The sequence below is a fragment of the Mya arenaria genome, chromosome 17 (genome assembly GCF_026914265.1).
Source record: "Mya arenaria isolate MELC-2E11 chromosome 17, ASM2691426v1".
NCBI lineage: Eukaryota > Metazoa > Mollusca > Bivalvia > Myida > Myidae > Mya > Mya arenaria.
In genome coordinates this window covers 52,538,740-52,553,200 of record NC_069138.1, presented here as the reverse complement: position 1 = coordinate 52,553,200, position 14,461 = coordinate 52,538,740, and the positions used below count along the sequence as shown (strand labels likewise).

The following is a 14,461-nucleotide window of genomic DNA, read 5'->3' as shown; positions in this document are numbered from 1 at the left end:
ATATTTACACGTTTTACGGTATTTAAACGCAACTATTCATGCAATAAAGTGAAATTAGTTTTACCGTTAATGACACCTTCCGTGTTTCAACGAGTACTTCCGGGAGTATCACCGGAAGTTAGCATTCCGTGAAGGTCAAAACCAAAAGCAGTGAGACAAGTAAGTGTTACATTCAAGCCTAGGTTCTTATCACAGGCTGCAGTCACGTTGACAGGACCCATCCTTTTGAAAAGCCTCCCCACCCCACAAAAAAGGAAAACAATAGACGATTGGAAGACTAAAAACCCTAAATATCAACCGTATATTCCACGAAAAAAACTCCATATAAACATTCTTGGTGTTGAAACGATTTGTTTTTAATTATTTTATCATTTTTTTTTGTTTAAGGACGGGGATAGTGGAGGAGCATTGCTGTGCTTACATATTGAATCAAACGTAAAAATTAGCAGATGTTAAAAACAAGAAATATTTGTAGAATGGAAATATTGCCGCCTAATTCTGAAACACGTGAGAAAGGTTTTACTTTCCTATTACTCGTTATTTTCAATAACTAATGTCATTCAGAACCAATTGTTATGTCTCATTTAAGTAATGACGTTATTTCATAGGATGTAACGCCATGAGGCATCATTTATTTTAATCTGATAAATGCTTAAACGAGTTTTTATGATTTTAGGAAAAAATGCCGCGAAAACACTTATTTTATAATTGTTTCTTTATTATTATTTGATCAGAAAGGGCAATCCTCTAAATGTTAACCCATCGTTAATGATGAAAACTAATGAAGCTTACCCTAACGGGCTAAAAGGTTTGCTAATAAACTATAACCGCACTTATTCTGCTCAAATAAGCGGGTTCAACTAATTGACAATAATACTATGCTAGTAGTTTAAAATTCAAGACATTCTTGAAGTAGATGTTGGGCCAGGCGGACGAATCTAGAGAATAAAGATGATAAATATGAAAGTCATTCTATTTTTGATATTTGTATATTTAATTGAGATATATTCGTGTCAGATTGATAATGTTGAAGTTATTGACAAGCTAGATGTAAAAGATGCATCTAATGTGAATATTACCGTTGGCATTCTCATTGAGAGGTCAGCTTCTGACTACCCTTTCTCGATCAACAGAACACAAGGACTTATAAACATTGCGATTTACAAAACAAAGGAACTTTTACAAAACGTCGCCAATCTAGTAAGTAAGACCTAAGTGTCGTCAAGAGAAAGCTGTGTATAGCAGTCTTGTTTTATGTATTTACCGCTCTATATCATTTATTATATATTTATGATAGAACTCAAGTCAAGTTTCCAATTGATGATTACTATACGAACCGCAGAATCAACCGTTTGCAGATTTCTTTCCCCATTAATTCTAATTGTTGCAATTATTTACATTATAAGAGCATTATATATGCAAAAAGCTACAGAAACATGCTCAGTAGCAAAAAGTTAAACATAAACCCGGTTTAGTTGCAATGGGCAAACGCCAAAGACATAGAACACAAATTCACAAACAAGAAACATAGTACAGCACAAACAGCACAGTGCATAAATACTATATATATATATATATATATATATATATATATATATATATATATATATATATATATATATATATATATATATATATATATATATCTACTACAGATATTAAGGTGACCATATATATATTAATCTAGGCATTATGGGGACCGCTGGATTAAGGCGACAAAAATTGGTCTCCTTAATATTTTCAGTCCAGATTTGATGTATCAAATGTCAATAAAAATGTCCATTGACAGTAAGTTGATAAGCTTGAATGTTTATTTACGAGATCATTTCATTGTTTTAAATCTTATTATCTTTTAATATCAAAAAAAATATTCTTAAACTTTTGTGTGTGTATATTTGTGTATCCATAAAAATAGCTATTAAGGCGACCAGGGAAAAAATCATAATTTTGGTCAAAAATAGCTATATACTCAGCATTTTTTATTTGTTTTACTTTATTTAAAGCCTATTGTATTTTATCCCGAAGTTTCATTCCATAAAAAAACAGAAATAAGGAAATTCGATATTTCGTGTACCACCAGCATCCAAATTTTCAAGTATACAGAAATTTAACTTTCCGGAATATAACCGAAATTTTCCGGGTATCTCCGTGGTACCATCTCCGTGCAATTATGCAGTATGGCGTTCATCTCTTACGGAAAGAGAATGGTAACTTGGTAAGTGTTTAAAATACATAATCAACGTTTTTTTCGTTTATTTTTATGACTTTTGTACAGTAGTATAAATCGTCTACCCTTTGGATGGAAAGCAAATGATTTATCCGGATTTTGTTCATCCGAAACTAAATCACTAGTATCAACATCCGGTGTAATTTTTGCTTGTATTTTGGAGAAACTCGATTGATTTCTAGCAAACTTGGTTTACCACTACATCGTCGCTTATTATTATTTGGTATGTTTCAATCTAAAAAGGGATTTGCTCCCTTAACATCTCAGATTTTAATAAATAAAAGACGAAATGATACAAATGCCTTACATTTTGTTTGTCAATGTCATGTCATTAGTCATTCTCATCACCGTTGAATAGCAGAACAGAACGAACACTATCACCAATTCGTATTGTGGCTTTTTGCATGTGTCTTAAATTCTCATATTTGATAATAAATGCAACAATAAAATATTTCCCTTATTCTGCCACAGTTATGCACCAGTCAATTGTAACCATGGCCCCCAGGCAGGTCTTGTTTATACCGGGGATAGCAGGGGAAATAGGCCATGTTTTTACGTTCCAGGTGGACCGGCAGTGCTGAGTGAATGCGGTGTTATTTTTTTTGCGCTGAAAACGGGGAATGGGCCTAACCTAGGATGTCCCCAGGGGCATTTGACGGGGATCTGGTCATTTCGTAACCTTACCATTTCGTAACTGCTGAATCTTGGTTATTTCGTAACCATTTTGTTAGTCAATTCGTAACCGTCAAGAAATCAATTGCTCATATGGTAACCACCATTTAACAAGGTGATAAATAGTACACATAGCACCTCGTTAAGTGTATTGTTCGAACCTGGATGTATATGGCACAGCAATCAAGACACCAATTGGGAGACATTACTCAAATTCTCACTAGTAACAAGCCAATAATTTATGTTACTCAATAGTTATTAGATATATATATATCATGCTAAATTAGAAATGATTTGTTATACTACCAAAATATGTTAATTATTTTCTTACATTTTGCTTACTTATAAACAATAATTTAAGACTGATCGCGATGTATTTTTGAGTAAAATTACGTTTACATAAATGATCATTCTTGACCTATTTCATTGACTATATTTGTTTGAATTGTTTAAAACGAACAAAATTGTGTTCTGTTCTTTTCTCAATTGATCCATATTCTGCATACTTTATATCCGAAACCAACAAAAAACAGCCTAAAATTATTAGTTATGGTACAGTGGAAACTCACTAAACTGGATCTCCACAAAACCGGAATGCTCGGGATACTGGAATTTTATCAGAGTCCCGGTTTCCCCTTCTATTATCAATGTAAAAAAATCCCTACAAAACCGGAACCCCGGAATTCCGGATACCGGACAAAAAATCGAGAAAATTTGTTAGTTGTCAACGTAATTTTACCTTACAAAACCGGACGTTTTGTTCAAACATGTCAAAATAATTATGTGTATTAGGAATTCGCGAATCACGTGTCACTTTGTTTTGACAGCCGGTACGTCTTTAAATATTACACCTGTGATGTTATGTTAACATGATAATCGATAATGATGATTGCCCTGTGGATTGACTGTTGCGCGATAATCAAACGATAATCAAACTTGTAAAAAGAAAATTGATTAAAACATTTATTTGTTTGTTGCAGAAAATAAAGAAATAGAAACGGTTTTTTAGTGATCATTTTGAAGGGTTGTTTTATCTAAAGACTTCTATGATTGAATCAAATTAGAGCGGTGCTTTAATTAAACTATCAAACATACTAAACAAGCATTAAATTACGAGAGTTGTTTTATTTCAAGACTTGGAAAAAAGATGGTTATAAAAACGCAGAAATGTTTAATTATGCTTATCACTTTTGCAAGTGCTTTAATCATGTCTCAACCTCCGTCTAAACATCGGAGAATTGAACTGTGCCTAGAGGACAAAAGCCTTTAAAGGTTAACTCAGTTAATATATTGAGTAAACTTACTCCGTGCATCAAATCCCCATTAAACCGGAATCCTCACTAAACCGGAAATTTTGCCTAGTCCGGACCTTGTCCGGTTTAGTGAGTTTCCAATGTATTAATTTCCAATAACAAGTTACAAAATTAAACATATGGGCACATTTTTAATACAATAAGCATATAAAAAGCGCATACTCTCATTCGGCAAACTCACTACATTTTACAATACTTCTATGCAATTTAAAAAAAAATGAAATTCTAAAGTTATATGGTCTATATATTTAAAAAATATTGTTTTAAGGTCACAATTCCTCTCAATGGTAGAACATCTATGAATTAAAAAATTATTACATTTAATATTCAGCCTACTTATAATATTTCCTTCGCAACATAAAAAAAATAGCTAGTGTGAATGTTTCTATTTGTCATAGTTTCAGAGTTTATTGGCAAATCGCACTACACTATTAGGAATAAAGAAGGAATACAACTACTATATTTAACTTTTTTTATGTTGTTATTTTTATGTTTTATACTTACAGTAAACTTATTTTGTAAATTCAAATGGTATTAAATTAATTCCTCATAATTATAGGAGTCAACGGTTAAGATATTACCATTCGATTTCTTAACGGTTACGAATTGACTAACACAATGGTAACGAAATGACCAACAATGAGCGGTTACCAAATGACCATAATTCATTTGACAGGGCTTTTACCAGCTGTTTGTCTGTGCAGAGCGGGAATTTTACCTGGGATTGGCTGGACCGAAAGTCAAAGTCCCCGCTTTTAGCAGGACCTTGGGGGCCCATGCTGCAATTGACTGTTGCATTATTTGGATGTTTTCTTAACTTTACGACACGCCCCCCTACAGTATTTTATAGTCAAGTTTAGTAACATTTAAGTAAAGTAAACTGTACTGAGCTTTTGAACAAACCTACATAATTAAATCAAAATTGATATTTTAGGGTCTACACTGAATAAACCCAAAATGTTAGTTTTGATTTGCTAAATTCGAACAGTATTTAGTCTATCCACACAAAATTTACAGGATCATCAGATAACAAATTCTCTAAAAATTCTCTGTTTGCCAAATAGGGAAGACAGGTTAAAGTGGGGTTAAAAGGTTGCTATCTGTGACCAAAAAATACTGTTCAAAATTGTGAGTATTCATTTATCTTTCGTTCAGTAACGAGCATGCAATGGCATAGTGGTTGGATTCGATAATCTGACAGCGGTGCTGGACGTCAGGAGTTCAAATATTGTTGTGAGTTCAATGTACCAAAAGAATACCTTTGGAATACACAATTATCTATAAAAATGGCAGAGCAAATTGCCCATATTGTAGTAATGTCTTAGATCCAGCTTGGATAACTTGGACACAGTAAGCGGTTCACACCAAGGGAAATTCTCAGATAAAACAGCGCTTATGAACTTGAACATTACATTTTTCATTGAGACAAAGAAAAAAACATTATTGCTGATCTTCTGAAAGCAAATCTTGGATTTAAACTAATCACCAACAAAAATATATGCATTTTAATCACACAATGTAAACAACTGCGCCACAGATCTTATCTGTATGTTTAGGGTTTTTAAAATTTAGCAGTTAAATATAGATTAGCATACTGGTAGGTCTGGTTGGTCTGTTGCTTTAGATGCTAAGTAAACATAATGTCAGTGATTTCATCACTATTTCTATTAAAATATCAGTTTTCTTCTTCAGAGCTTCTCACATTTGCACCAATTTTTTACCATTTGAATCATAAAAAGATAACAAACAAACACGGATGGAACATTTGAAAATACAATTCAGTTGGTTTCTATTTTCATGCTTATTTTTGCTTGAAATTATTCTGCTTGAATGTGATTTTTGTTGCTTAAATTTGAACTTAACTCTTTGTGAATATTAAAGGAATGTAAGGGGTCAGATTTCAGATTGCTCATTATTTCTGGAAAATTTTGATTGTGTACACTGCACTTTCTTGTTAAGCATTCATCCAAATCATTTGGGTAAATATTGGCAGAAAAACTGCTTTTAGTTTTATACTGGTCATCAAAACCGGCACTGACAAAACATAAGATGTGTTTAATTAATGTGCGGGAAAGAGGTTTAAAGGTGTCCGCCCACAACGAAAATTAATGCTTGCGGATCACAGTACCCCTTCAAGTAGTTCTTGAAAAAAAATGATTCTCTCAGGTAGCGTTTGATTATGTGTACATTGTATCCTTGTATGTATTTTCAAGTGTACACATGATTTATATAAGGTTTGTACAATTTTAGTTTAATTTAAATTTTAAAATTTTGACTTTTTTTTAAAGATTTGCCTGCCCCTGTCTAAACACTTAAATTCTTGGTCTTTGGACTATTGTCTGCAACTTCAAAACACACTTTTTGAAACAGTACACATTTTTCTGATATTTTATCCAGTTTGACTGCAATATAAGTTGTATTTATTAATCAAGTAAAAAATGACATTTATATTTCCATAATTACCTGGTAGTTATTTGTTAATTTGTTTTAATTAAGGTTTATTGTGAGTGTCATGGAAAGCTGGAACTTTTCAGTACACAACATGCAAACTGAGAATGAACTGTGTGTGCCGGCTTTGTGAACACAAACGCAAGGCGGCTATGGTAAGTTGCATCAAGATATCCTTGGGACCCCCCCCCCCCCCCCCCCCCCTGGACACGCAATACATTTCGTGTTTCGCTGATCTGTTGGCTGGGATCAGATCATCCATTTGGGGATTTAGATATGTTACCCCAGCCAACAGGCTGCATGTTTAATTTTACTCAATACAAAGCTTTGTTTAAGTGCGAACATCAACATGTTTATCTAATTGCAGTTGGTGCTTGGGACAATAAAGTTAAGTCAGCAACCGTCTACCAGACTGCAAGATTCATCTCTTCCAAAGAATGTCGTTCCTTTCCAGGTGGGTGTGCATTGATTGATTGATTGTGAGTTTGTGTAAATGAATAACTGTGAAACCATAACCAAATGTTGGGTTGTAAAGGTGTGGATGTGCATGCTTCACATATTCTCCGTCCTTTTGGCATACTGGACCGTCATCAGACACTCTGCCATGAATGTTAGAGAGTTTAAAGCTATTTCTTATTTTCCTGTGTAACTATATTGATGTTAGATTAAATTTACGCCGCCGTGTTACTGAGTAACAATTTGAAATTGGGCCAAAATCATCAAGCTAGAGCTTTGCATAATCTTTTTCAAACTTCTGTGAGATTTCTGCCCTTGACAATATTTGCTCGCAGCCCCCCTTAAAGTTGCACTTCGTTCAATATTTGAAAGCTTACGGATACACTTTTTTGTTAATTTGAGATCTTAATGTGGCTACTTCTAAGTAAATAGATGCTCAAAGTAACTAGATGCTCTGGGTGTTCACTGGGTGACAAAGGCTACCCAGTATTGGTTGTTTCTTTTTTCTGAAAAGATGTTTCTAGTGAATTGCCCAGTTGCAGTGGTTTTGACGCCACAGAACCAGCATAGCTCCATGACAGATATATATGTTTTCGTCATTGATGTCAGTACTGCTGTATTGGAGGCCTCACAATTTCTGTGTGGAAATGTCATCTGATACACTCATAACGGCGTATTTCTAGCATAGCTTTCACAAGTGCATGGCCATTCTCTGTCATTTTCAGATACACTGTGTTTTGTGTGGATAAGAAATGCAGAGTGGTACCACCAATCACCTAAGCCACCATTCCCCTAACAGACAATAGGCTCATGGGGACAGTTCCTGCAATTTACAGAAAAGCTCTCAATTGTAGCCCTACGAACTTCAGGTAAGCAATAAATCTGGACTTCAAGATATCTCTGTTCTCAATGTAAGTTTATACTTCATTTGAACAAAACATAGGGCCGAATTCAGAACAATCACTCTCACTCACACTCAATGAGTTAATCCTCTGTAATCACATAACGGTCGAAATATTTTCGAGTGAAAGGTATATCCGAATTCACAGGTGTGAGTGAGACTCAAGTGTTTTGCGTGAGTGGGACATTTGTGAGTGCTCGGCTAGGCCACTTGAACCGCCCTCGAGGATTGGTTGTGAATAGGAATTGAATGAGTGTATGTGAAAAAAGTACATGGCAAGTAGAAAAGATGAAATATATCAAATATTTGGAACAAATAAGGGACATGCTCGTTCCCAGACAATATTTAAGAGACCGGGATAATCCATTGAAGTACATGTTCATTCAATAACGTGGCCATCTATAAACAAAACAAATTGCGCAAGGATGCACCTATCATATATTTGTTTTGTTTCGCAATGATCTTGAACCCCCAGCAATGTTGATGTTTGCAATTCATCAATGGCTGCAAAGACAGGCAGCTAAAGGTACGTGAAGTTAGCATCCTAGCGGCATGAAGTTAGCGGCCTAGCGGCGTGAGGTTGGCGGACTAGCGGCCTAAATTTGTTATCTATTTCAAGGTTCAATGGTTTAAATGGAAAATAAGATAAATCAATGTTTTTAGTCGTACATTAGCGGCCTTAAATTGTTTTCTACTTCAGAGCATTTTTATATGAGTTCTCTTCTAAAACAATGCTAAAATAATTGTTTTCCTATGCAAAATACATCACGCTTGAGCGGTCTTGGGGCGTGAACTTGGCGGCCTGGTGGTCTAGCCCCTAAAAATCCCCAAGACTCAATCCAGCAGCCCATGAAAAGGGGGAAATGCTGATATTCGCTAAAGGATGTCGATTTATGAAAAGGACATTTAATTTATCATTGTTTTAGAAAAGAACGCATATAAAATGCTTTGGAATAGGAAACAATTTTAGGCCGCTAGTCACATGAGGCGGCTAGGCATCCAGGCCGCTAACTTGACGCCGCTAGGCCATTTCATAGCGTGGTAAGGGAATTGATATGTATTTTCCAGCCTACTTTCAGCTGGATTATTATTACTATTATTATTATTATTATTATCATTTTCATCATCAGCAGCAGCAGCAGCACCACCACCAGCAGCAGCACCACCAACACCAACACCACCATATCATCATCAACATCATCATTATTATTATTATTATTATTATTATTATTATTATTATCGTCATCTTCATCCATTTTCCCCTACATTTCTTGAGTTGTTTTTCACTCCGAGGTGTTATTTCCCCATAAGAAGTAGATTCATTCGCTAATTCTATCCATCTGCTATTTTTTCAACTTCCATTTTTTCAACTTCCATATATTATTTTCAAACGCCCAAGACCTCTTTATGTAGAATACATAAGCAAGATTATATATGAATACATATTTGAATTACGTGATACAATGGAAAACGGCTATATATAAAACAGCAACAACAACGACAACAAAAAAACATGCATTTAAACGTATTTTGCAACAGTTATTTACAACACAAAACGTTTATTTTTATTAACCAATTGTTTTAAAATGTAAATTTCAGTTTCAGAATAACACTTATTATCATTTGTTTGTTGCCATAACTAACAATAAGGTACTCAAATCTCAAATAAACATATGTTTACAATGTATAATGTAAACATCACCATAGTCAAACAGATAATCCGATATGATCATGTTAACATACGTGTATAATTATATACTGTATTGCTCGCTTGATGAAGTGGAGTGTTAGCGAGGCGTGTGAATACGAACAGATCACTTGAGTGTCACTCCCCATATTCCACTCAAGTGATCATTTGAGTGTCCCTTACGGAAATGTGGTTGGAGTGTGAGTGAGAGTGGATGTTCTGAATTCGGCCCTTACAATTTCAGCATCAAAATCCAGGTTTAGATCCCAGACCAAACTTTGTCTCCTTCATTAAACTTAATTTCAGATGTTCTATAAGCCACATACATGTTCACTACTTATGACGGATAAGAACTTTTGCAAATTGATTATAAATGCGTTTTCCCAGATTTACACCCTCCTCTTGCAGATACTGCTGATGGTGAAGCTTGGGTGCACCGGGCCGGTTTTCCAGCCTTGTGGAATCAACATCTCCAGCTGAACTGGGGCCGGGAATTATATAAGACTCCTTAGCAGCATGGTGAGCTTTTGCGTAGTTATTTCCAGGCTCATATACCCGGCCAGACTTCTGCGTTTAAGCTTTCCTTTCGTCATTTTTTTAAATAACGTATCTCAAGTCTTTCAATGAAATCACAACTGTGACACCTTTGGAGACTAGATTTAAATTAAGGAACCATTATGTGTAGAAAGCCTTTTGGGTGATTTAAAATCAAATTAGTAAACAGGATTCTCATGGTTCATGGTTTATAATTGGCCTTGTGGACCTTTCATTCTTTACTTTGGTAACAGCCGCTTAAGTATGTAAGAACGGGGTGGGGGGGGGGGGGTACAGATGTGATAGTAAACAGTGTTTAATAAGGTATATTTGTTTTTATTTTATCACCATTTTGAAGGTACTGATTTTGTTAAATCAGGGATAAGTAACAAGTTTAACACAAACACTGTAACATGTTCTTTATTTCAAATAAATCTATAAATTATCTCTGGAGAATTTAGTCTGATCTCCATTTCTCAGAAAATGTAGCTGTCTAAGTGCCTATTCCATCAATGAGTGTCACTGTCTTTAAATTGCTGTTGCGGTACAGTTTAAATAGCAAAAGTTTTATGGCCCTGCTTGTTTGCAACTCCTCATTCATTTTTGTACAGCGAGAAAAGTAAGGGAATTCTAGAGATTTACTAGAATTATGGATTGTTTTTCTTGAGTTACACAGTACATAAGGAGGAATAAGTGTGTACACAACTCCTCATTTTATTCCTGTTTATTATTTACATATGTAACATAGATGTGTACAAGACTTAGAAACATGACATAAAAGAGCTCACTTTGATAAATTTTCTCAAAAAAAGATATCTTTACTGTTAAAGTAAGAACTTTTACTGCATAGTAAGTAATGTCTTCTGCTCATCTTCATGACATCATTACATGGAATGGAAACTTCCCAAGATACATTTCCACATGGCGCAGCTCATTTATATATATTGCTGATGGATTGTTTAGAAAGGGACAGTTTTAATTGGACAAAATGTTTTAATCGCCATTTTACAGAGTGCCAGCCATTCATTGCTGTTCTTTGCATTGCTGAGGAGGACAGTCATGCCAACATAACAGTTTGTTCAATAACAGGTAAAAAACTGGTCTCACTTTACATTTTCAACCACCAGATAATATAATCTTATATAATGATAACTCCTTCTTCACAACTGGTGTTAAATATATAATGATTAAACAAACAATAAAATGGAAATTATGCTCTTTAAACTCAGAACCATTATTGACTGTCAGATGCTACTGGTAAATGAACAGGTCTTGATGTCCTTTTCTTGAGATAATAACTATTTGCATATTACCCCGGTACTACTATTGCACATTCAATAGAAAATCGTCTTGTTTGTATCGTTAAATGGCTTTATAATGTTCCCCACTTCCTGATTCTTGAAAATTATGTGAACAAATGACAATCCTACTACCATTTAAAGTTTGATTAAATTTCGGACAAATGTGTTTGTTTTAATTTGCCTTCTGCTTAAAGTAAGGGTATATATACTGGGCAAGAAGTGCTGAATTTCATTGTGAATGACAGTGATTATCCGTAGTTTGAATTTGGTTCGGACATGTTTGACGGGAATTCAAAGACATTTTTTTGTCATCATTTTCGCATACATTGGTTCATTCCAAGATAAAAAATATAACCTTTTTCAAAATGTTCAATCTGTGAGAGTGCAGCTTTAATAGACCTGTAAAGACTTGTCGATGTGAAACTAAACTCTCAATCAAACTTTGGTAAAAGATCAAATGCGGGGCTCCGTGTGCGGCTTAGACTGTGTTAATTTTTATTTAATATGATGAAGAGCTAGTTAAATTATCTTTGTTAAAAGTCTTCATTTGAAGCAAAATATGTTTCAATACCCTGTATGAATTTTCTTCACTGGATATTGATTCATAAAAAACATTGCTCCAGGGTGCGGAGCTATTTTTTTGCTATATGTCTAAATGGAAAAATCTTCTCCTCAGAAGTCAACTTTGTTCCCCAATGTGCAAGGCACAATCGGTGAAAATAATTTCAATAAAAGACACTGATTATTATTATTGTTATTATTATTAATAAACTTTTACTATTTCAGGAGACAAACAGAAACATAGAGGTGCTATACATTCTGATGGAAAAACAAAAGCATCTCCCATCATTTTGGCGTGGCTCAGATCAAGAGGAGAATTTTAAGAAAGGTAATAACTGAGCAACTAAGAACATGCAAGTTGCACTGGTTAGAGTGTAAGACCCATCTCCCTTCATAAGAATTGATAATCATCACTGTATTAAATCAAGAAATTGAAACGTAAGTGTCTTGTCTTTTGCAGTGTTTTTGAAATATAATATAATATAATTTTTAAAAAACTAAATTATTATTTAATATGATTGTGAATGTGTGATGTTTTCTTCTGATCATTCACTCTCAAAAACCAGATACTAAAAACATATTTGTAGATTTTTTTGTTTTACTTGTAAATATAGTTTTAAGGTTGTATTTTAGGCAAAGCCTTTTATTCTGCTCAATACAAACTTAAATATTGTAAGAGTTATGGCCCTTTGTAATTTTTAAACAAATACATTTTTTTATGTTTTTGTAAGCCCATTATTAAGGGACTTTTAATATTTTCACCAGCTGCATTATAAAGTCAGACCAAAAGTATTCAGTAAGTGTCCAAACAATAACTAAGTTAGAATCCTTTCTCAATTCAAGTGAGCGATATAGGGCCATCTCTGTGTTTGTCTGACTAAAAAACAATAATCAATCTTTGAGTTAAATTGACAAATATTGTTGTAGAATGTTTTGTGAAGACATACAATTGGATTACTTTTGTGTCAATAGGATTTAGGTTTCTGCACATAAAAATTATTTAGAATTGCATTTGGGTCAGGCGGTTCACGTTCGATATTACTTGCAGTATAAGTGGAAGCAGTGACTTAAAATTAATTACCAAACAGTTTCTGCTCAATTGCTTTGAGTTAACATACGAGTTATGAAACTTGGAATACTAGTTCTTGGTGGCATAAATGAAAGACCTTGTTTTGTCACATTGACTTGTAATCAAGCACTAACTTCCTCTAAATTCTCTTCAGGTGATGGTTGGGCACACACAAGAAGACATAGATCACAGGTGTCTAGCCATATGAGTAGATAGGAGTGTCACACTCTGCCAAACTTACTTCATCAGACGAGCAGAAAGCTTCTCAAGATCCCGCACTGCACACTAAGACATAGTCTTTGACTACAACAAGGTGATGAAAGTACAGAGAGATCCAATTGAAATCAATTCTGTGCTACTGTCATTTCTTCATTCTGGAAGTCGATGGACATGATTTATCATGGCATCAAGTGTGCAGTTTGCCGACTACCAGCAATCTTGTTCACCAGCTGTGCAACTTGAGCTGGTAGCTTTATTGCTTGAAGCCACTGCATAAGAGGAGGGAAGGTGCAGGTTCATCAAAAAGTCTCAAAAGTTGAAACTAGGAAAAGAAGTTTATCAAGAGTGTGAATCTATTTTGAAAACAATCGTTACAATGATTTGGTTTCCTTTGAAACTTGATACATACTATGAATTGAGATGCTTAAATAAAAAACCGCTATTCAATTATCAGGAAACTGCCTTTTTCATACTAAAGGGTAAATGATGTCGCCATTTCCTGTATGTATTTAAATAAGATATGTCTCTACAATTAATATTTTTAGGGAATTTTTCTCAACCTAATGAATGAGATTAAATTGTACAGTGTTATATGAGCTTAATATGTGTTTTCTCATTCTTTAAAATTGGTGAAAAATTGTCAGAAGATAATTAGACCAGTATCCATTACTGCAATCATACAATCAAATATACAGGGACAAGCCCACTGGGCATATAATATAATTAAACCCTGTTTAGGGGCACGAGGCAAACAGAGTTACTTTCAAACGTTAAAGCTGCACTCTCACACTTTGGATGTTTTGACAACCTTTTTCATTTTATGTCTTGGATTGGAACCATCCAATTTTTGTGAAAATTAAATCCCAGATTTTTCTATTTAAGTTAAAACATTGATGTTTTTATGCACTTTTCTTAAACCGTTAGTAACATTAATTTTCGAACGGAAATATGAAATCTGCGATCTGATCTTTTGTCAGCAATCTTTTATCATTGGTTTGCAGATAATTACGCCAAAACTTGCTCATTCCAAGACAAAAAAAGTTGTGGAAACGGTATATCTGTGAGAGTGCAGC

General features: G+C 34.3%; 1 long non-coding RNA gene across 2 annotated transcripts; it reads left to right on the top strand.

The window, feature by feature from the left end:
* Window positions 1-2,147: 2,147 nt before the first annotated feature.
* On the top strand, window positions 2,148-14,238 carry LOC128222955 (uncharacterized). 2 transcript variants are annotated; one of them, XR_008259258.1, is made up of 6 exons: window positions 2,148-2,215; window positions 7,842-7,985; window positions 10,113-10,223; window positions 11,250-11,327; window positions 12,326-12,428; window positions 13,324-14,238. It is a non-coding gene; the product is annotated as an uncharacterized LOC128222955 (long non-coding RNA). The 2 variants fall into 2 exon arrangements; XR_008259257.1 differs by lacking the exon at window positions 2,148-2,215 and adding an exon at window positions 2,290-2,450.
* The last annotated feature ends 223 nt before the right edge of the window (window positions 14,239-14,461 follow it).